The sequence below is a fragment of the Lactuca sativa genome, chromosome 4 (assembly GCF_002870075.4).
Source record: "Lactuca sativa cultivar Salinas chromosome 4, Lsat_Salinas_v11, whole genome shotgun sequence".
Classification (NCBI taxonomy): Eukaryota; Viridiplantae; Streptophyta; class Magnoliopsida; order Asterales; family Asteraceae; genus Lactuca; species Lactuca sativa.
The window spans coordinates 94298091-94305581 of NC_056626.2; positions in this window are offsets into that span (position 1 = coordinate 94298091).

Consider the following 7491-nt stretch of genomic DNA (forward strand, 5'->3'; position numbering starts at 1 on the left):
CAAAATATGAATGATGAAGGAAGTGAAGTTCCCAAGATGGCTAGCTAACGTGGTTGTCGTACAAAAGAAAAACGGAAAATGGAGAGTATGTGTAGATTACACGAATATCAACAAGGCTTGTCTTAAGGATGTTTTCCCCTACCACATATTGACTCTATGATAGATGTGACGGCTGGGGATGAGCTCCTGCCTTCATGGATGCTTCAGCACGATTCCAACAAATCCACATGGAACCATCAGACCAAGAAGATACTGCGTTTATAACACCAACGGGTATATATTGTTACACCGTAATGCCTTTTGGTCTTAAAAATGTAGGTGCGACATATCAAATATTGGTGAATCAGATGTTCAAAGTCAAAATGGGGGACACCATGGAAGTTTATAATGACGACATGGTAGTGAAGTTGATAAAATCCGTAGATCACCTTAGAGACCTCAAGGAAGCGTTTGACATCCTGGGTGAGTATAATATGAAGTTGAATCCACTCAAATGTCACTTTGGAATGAAGTCAGGCAAGTTCCTTGGATACATGGTGACCAAAAGAGGGATAGAAGCAAGTCTAGAACAAATAAAAGCAATCATGGAACTAAGATCCCCATCTTCAACAAAGGACATCCAGAGGCTAACCAGAAGAGTAGCAGCACTCAACAAGTTCATTTCAAGATCCTCAGAAAGGTGCAAGCCCTCTTACGATATCTTGAAAAAGAACAAGAAATTTGAGTGGAAGGAGGAACACGAGAAAGCGTTCAGGAACTCAAAAAATATCTAAACTCTGCTCCATTACTAATGAAACCTATAGATGGAGAACCACTTATCCTCCACCTCTTAGTATCCTCAAATGCAGTAAGTGCCATTCTGGTTAAGGATCTTAACAGGGAGCAACATGCTATCTACTACGTAAGTAAAAGTCTCCTGGATCCTGAAACCAGGTACTCTCATCTCGAAAAATTAATTCTTACCTTAGTAACTGCTTCTACCAAATTAAGACATTACTTTGAAACACACACTATACATGTAAAAACTAACTATCATATAAAGAATGTCATAAGAAAACTAGAAATGTCAAGAAGGATGGAAAAATGGTCGGTGAAATTAAGCACATTTGACATCAGATACAAACCAAGATCCGCCATAAAATCACAAGCATTAGCGAACTTTGTGGCTGACTTTAGTGATGATCTACAAAACGAAGTAGACATGGAAGTTAAGCAACTCCTAGAAGATGAACACCTAGGAAGATGGGCGTTGTTCACAGATGGAGCTTCAAATAAAAAAGGAACAGGCCTTGGGATCATACTAAACTCACCACAGGGGGACATCGTACCCCATGCAGTTAGTTGTGAATTCAACGCTACCAAAAACGAAGCAGAATACGAAGCACTCATAAGGGACCACAATTGGCCAAGGATCTTAAAATGAAGGATCTTCATGTATTTATTGACTCTTTATTGCTAACCAATCACTACAATGGATCTTATGCACTGAAAGGTGAAAAATTAGCATTATATATTGTGAAAATTGTTGTTTGTATGTTTCTATTAATAGCAATGTTGAAAATGGTTTGATTCTTAGTCATATCGATTGTGGTACTGTCGTAATTTTCTAAGTAAGGAAAGATTCTCATCGCCCAAGTGTCAATTGGACAGAAACTTCGAATCATGTGATTTGAATTATATGATGTATGAAGGTATTGGTACTTGATAAAATTGGGACTAATTTCTTGTTCACATATGTATGTGAGTCGAGTGAAGGAATAAAGGATCTAGTACACATTGATGTGCACTGGTCAGATCCACCACAAAGGACGATAAAGTCTATTTGTCATGATTTATTGAAATTTCAGTAAATATGGTTATGCTTACAAGGTTAAGCATAATTCTAATACCTTGAAAAGTTTCAAAGGATAGCAGAACAAATAAAAAGAATCAATTAGGCAGAAAGCTAAAAGTTTATTCACTCTGAAAGAAAGGTGAGTACTTGAGTATCGTGTTTTATGATCATGGTACCTTGTCACAATTGATCATATAAGGACATCTTAGTGCATTTTTATGGCTAAAAGGAGGACTCGTGAATTGTTGAAATGGTTAAATCAAGAAGGTGAGTCATACTTCGTTCCAAAATCAAGTCTTAGATTTATACTCCAAGATTATGTCTTGAGTGACATATCCTAAGTAGGTTTATAACAGATCATGAAATGTGGAGTAGAAAATTTTTCTGGCTCATGCACATTTGTAATTGGTAGTTGTGATGTTTTGGATAAGACAAAGACCAAGTGAGACCAATTATATGAAGTTCTTGATAAGATTCTGCACTAACTCTTGAATATTTTTTTATCAAGAAATATTTCTTGAAAAGAGAATCTTAAATGTCAAGAGGTTAGTGGGAGTCTTAAAGATCTTGAAAAGTTTCAAAAACTAATCAAGAGTAAACCTATTGTAAATCACTAGCGCACGACATGAGGTTCGTAATATATCGTGTTGACATATTCTTGTTTATGTGCTCATTCCATTTAAAGTTAACTATGCATATGAGTTCTATGAGTTCTCAATTGTTTGCATAAGGCAAAGCACCTTGATCAAGGAAAGTTCATTGATCTGTAATGGTGAACTGCTCAACAACTTGGAAGACATGGTAGGTCCTTGTGCTGCCAAGTGGTAGAAAATCAAGATTGAACAAGTTTATTCCATATGAGTTTGAATAAGAACACATACACCATAAAAGCTAAGTGACATAAGGTCTCTCTCCACTTCATGAAAATGATTGTGAGGAAACACTTTCACTAAGAAGATTTTGAGGAGATAGCAGTAGTGTTAATTGCATTCTCAAATTTGATTATGATTACGACATCCCTCTTCATAGTTCGAATTGTGAGAAATGGAAAAAGGTTTGAACATTTGGGACTTATTGCTATAAGTTCTGGAAAGGTTTAGACGCACACGTGAGCTGTCTAATGAATGGTGTATGAACTTGAGAAGCATAGATAAAGGCTTATCGAAGCATCTCGTATCAGAAATCAGAACTTTGGTAAGAAAGTCAATAAGTATTGATTTCTAGAAGTCCAGCTGATTTCTAGGTACATGTCAAAGCTAGTGGGAGCATAAGTTTTATGCTTGTAAGTATGTAATCATTATGCTAGTGGGAGCATAATTACTACGCTGAGTGTTGCAAGTTAGCAATGCTATATATATATATATATATATATATATATATATATATATATATATATATATATATATATATATATATATATATATATATATATATAGGAAACAAAGTTTTAATTTGCAAAGTTGCAAAGTTTGAAAATTTGTTTCTCTATAGTAAGGTTTAAGGGAGAGGGAATTAATTCTTCATTTCGAATCTAAAAGCTTACATTGAAATTTTAATAGAACTTAGTCATAAGCATATATGAATTTCATGTTGAAATGTTTCGACATAGGAAATTCTAGCAAGAGACTGGTCAAGTATCATGTCTTTATGTAAGACATTATGAATCGTATCCATATGCTTCGGGTATAGGATCGATTGCATATGCTATCATATTCACGTGTTCTACTTTTCCAAATGCCTAAGGCATTAAGAGGGAAAAGGGACTAGAACAGATATGACTAAAGTAAGTTAAACAACTGTCAAGGACGATCTAAGGTTCGTTGATGATTGGTTGCTTGTGGGCAGTTGGAAGTATAGTAATGGATGGACCATATTGATATAATTATGAATAGATAGGATTCTTTTTAGAAAAGATAGTCATATGGCAATTATGGAAACATTTCCATAATGGGAGTTGGATATTAAGAATCTTTGTTTGAGTTAGAAACTTCAATGCGGGAAGGATGTTCAAGGAATGCTCTTTAAATATGAGACTATAATTCCAAGGAATTGTCTTGTAACATTCTCAAATGGAATACTTTGTAATATCCTTGGCCATGTCTCTGTGACTTTTGTTCCTATACATTACAAAAGGATCATTGCATGTAAGTTTAGACTCGAACAAATTCTAGTAGTGGCAAGAATCTGATATTCTTACACTTGTGATAAGGATTAGGAAATTTTGAAATGGGCATCATTGGAAATGTGTTTAATTGATCCATTTAATAAGGAAATGACCATAGATGAGCATAGTATGCATACTTGGAGAATGGGATAACTATTGTTTAATTCAAGTATTAAGTTGATTGTTCGAAACATTATACAATGAATATGTTCTAATCAATATGGTGATGAAATAATAAGTGTTTTATTTATATTCAAAAGTTTTGAAACCATATTAGATTGTTTTATTCTTGTGTTTCACTTTGCATGTTTTACTTCCTGAATAATAATATTATTCAAACATCTACAGTCGATCATACTTTGGAAGTAAGTAATGAGGCAAGACTGCCATGAATCCGATTGTAGACTGTCTAAGTGTTTAGACATACAAAAGTTTGTTGCAGTGTTGATGAGTGCTCCTGAAATAATATTTGAGTATTTGGTTAAACCCACGCTCATTTGAATCACTTCATGGATTTTATCACGAGTGATTGTAAGACAAGAATATCTTATATTCTTGAAATGGAGACATATGAGTTGTATTTTACAAGTTACTTGCACATTGATGATAAGTAAACACACCAGTAACTTAGTGTTATAAAACGTATTGTTGTGTGTGATTTGATGAGTAAATTTAGCAAGCATATGAGAGAAATTTTATTCGTTCCTTTTACCCTAAAAGGGATAGAAGCGATATTTATGGGCCCCTCGATGATTTAGTGATGATACTCTAAGCGCTTGGCCAAGCCTGGACTAAGTTGACGTGCTTAATTGTAGTCTATTGTTGGTCATTATAAATCGGAAATCGGGAAACAACACATGGAAAGAGATAATGATTATAATCCATGTCTCATGTCTATATGATATCTTATAGAATGGAGGACTGTATGATCCCTTATCTAAAGGATGCATTACTGATAAGATCAGAGTTCAACAACGGCTTTTGAGAGCTACGATTGCTAATCGGATTCTGAAGCCATACTTTTAATAATATTTATTAGACTTATCCAAGTGGAAGACTGTTCGATTAAATGTCTAAGCCCATAACTATAATTGGTATGTACTTGACCCGATAGTAGCATGGTCCTTTTGGGTTGCCTTCACCGAAACAATTTGATAGGATAGATATTTGAGAAAGGGGCTATTTGTGACTTATTAATATATTATAAGAATAATATATTAATTGAGAAATCATATTATTTAATTGGTATTGGTCAAGAATTATTTTGGAATGAATTTAGTGATCAAAAGAGACTGATTAAATTAATGGGGTTTGATTAAATAAATCAGTAATACATATAGTTTGGGCTAATGATCCATGTTGATTAGGATGTCCTAATTTTATGTGGGAATCCATGAAGAATTAATCCAAATGGCTTATCATATGGATTATTTCATTAAAGGCCCAAGGAAGTGAATTAGGGCTTAGAAGTGAAACCTTAGGAATTCTGCACTATAAATGTAGCCCCTAGCATCACCAAAAAGGCCCTAAGACTTCAAAGAAGAAACCCTATCCATTTTTTGGGTGCTTTCTAGCCTCTCTCTCATATTCCTCCATTTTATTTTGGTGTTTGTGACTAATTTGAGGTATCAAATTTGAGGTGCTAAGCTCTTGAAAGGTCAAGTTCGACAAGCTACAACAAAGAGGTATTCATCTAACTAGTTTTTATGTTTCAAATATCAAAGTTGTATGCAAGTTGTAGGTTTCATTCTTTGGATAATTTTATTGCATGTATAACTTGAGAAAATATAGATCCAAGGCATTAGGGTTGTATGTGCACCATAGGTATGTTATAGTGCTCAAAACCCATCAGCTTAGGCCTTAAGCTAAGGAATTAGGATTTCCTCCTTAAAACCCTGGCTTTGGCCCTAAGCTACCAACAACTATATAAAGGGCTATACCACTTTGTGATTTCGTCCATACACTCTAACCCTAAGAAGGATAGTGAAAATTCTTAGGTCTTTTCCTCCTCTCTCCTCTCTCATCCTCTTGCTTAGTTTGGGTGTGAACCATTAGAGACACGTCATTTGTGGTGCTTGCTCTCGAAGGTTCAACAACTCTAAGGATTTAAATTGTTATTACTACATAATAATTAAAGGTATGTTTACTATATTTTATTATGATTTTTGAAAATAGTAGATACCTCCTAGGGTTTTCCTTTTGATGTTCAATACTTGTATGTTCAATTAGAGAAAACATAGATCCAAGTAGATTAGGGTTGCATGCATGCATAGGGATTGTTTGTTATGCTCAAAATTCATCAAAATACTCATGTGAATCCAGTCTCAAACTAAGGAATTTTTTTTAAAATAACAATTTTCTAATTGTTTTCAAAATAATCAAAGAGGATGCAATGTGTAGGATCAACAGGAGCCAGTAGGTAGACCCTAAATTACCACACTGTTGTTTGATACTGTAATATGTTAGAACATGATGCTAGTGATAGGCTAGGGATCTTAAGGAATTCCATTATAGAATTGTCTGATTATATGATGCCTAATAGCCTAGGGTTCTTCCTTATATGAAATTGACATCATGACTATAGTTTCTTAATGTATGCATCATAGTTATACATAACTAAGATTCTATATCATGAGAATGTTTGGTTTGGCCTATTTTCCTATTCTTGTTTGATGAAGGGCTTAGGGTAGGATTAGATATTCGACTGTCCATATGGTACAATGTTATGTATGATCAGTTATGTGGGGTCAGCCGGCTAGTTTCATGATGTTTAGACTTCCTCTAGGGAGTGAGGATTGAGTACATGCATTTTCTAGTGTGCATTGTTAGGATTGTTGTGATGATCCTTGAGACAAATACGTGTAGGTGTGGAAGGTAGTATGAGCCTGTACTACTGGAAGCATAGGACCTGTACGCGTAACAGGGAAGTCACAACCCTTAGGGCTTTGTTGGGGAGTTGGTTCCTTTGGTATGATTTGCATGTTATCTGACCCTGTTTTATTTTCAGTATGGTGATGACACGAAGTTTCGAGGCAGGATCCGGATCGGGATCAAGGACATGTGGCCAAAATGGGTCGGTTGTGTCCAAGAACAGGAGGAGGTTGTTGCGCACTTTCGGGTATAGTTGTCATAGATGTTTGGGTATGTTAAGACCGACATCGTGGAGTACTTTGATAAGCGATACACTTCCCTCTCTAAGGCTGTTGCTGCTACAACCACCGCAGCTGTTGTCACTGTTGGGGTTGGTATTGGGACGGTCTTCCAGCATCGGGACTTCGACAATATGAAGCCCCCGAATTTCAATGGAGTTCAGGATCTTAGGAGAGCCATGAGGTGGATGTCTGACATTGAGGGGTGATTTTTCACTTGCTCTTTCCAGCTGACAAGAAGGTCAGGTGCGCTCTGAACCTTCTGAGGTCCAGAGCAAAGGATTGGTGGAGACTTGTTACCAGCTCGTATTCTCCTAAGCAGAGGACTACAGTGACTTGGGAGC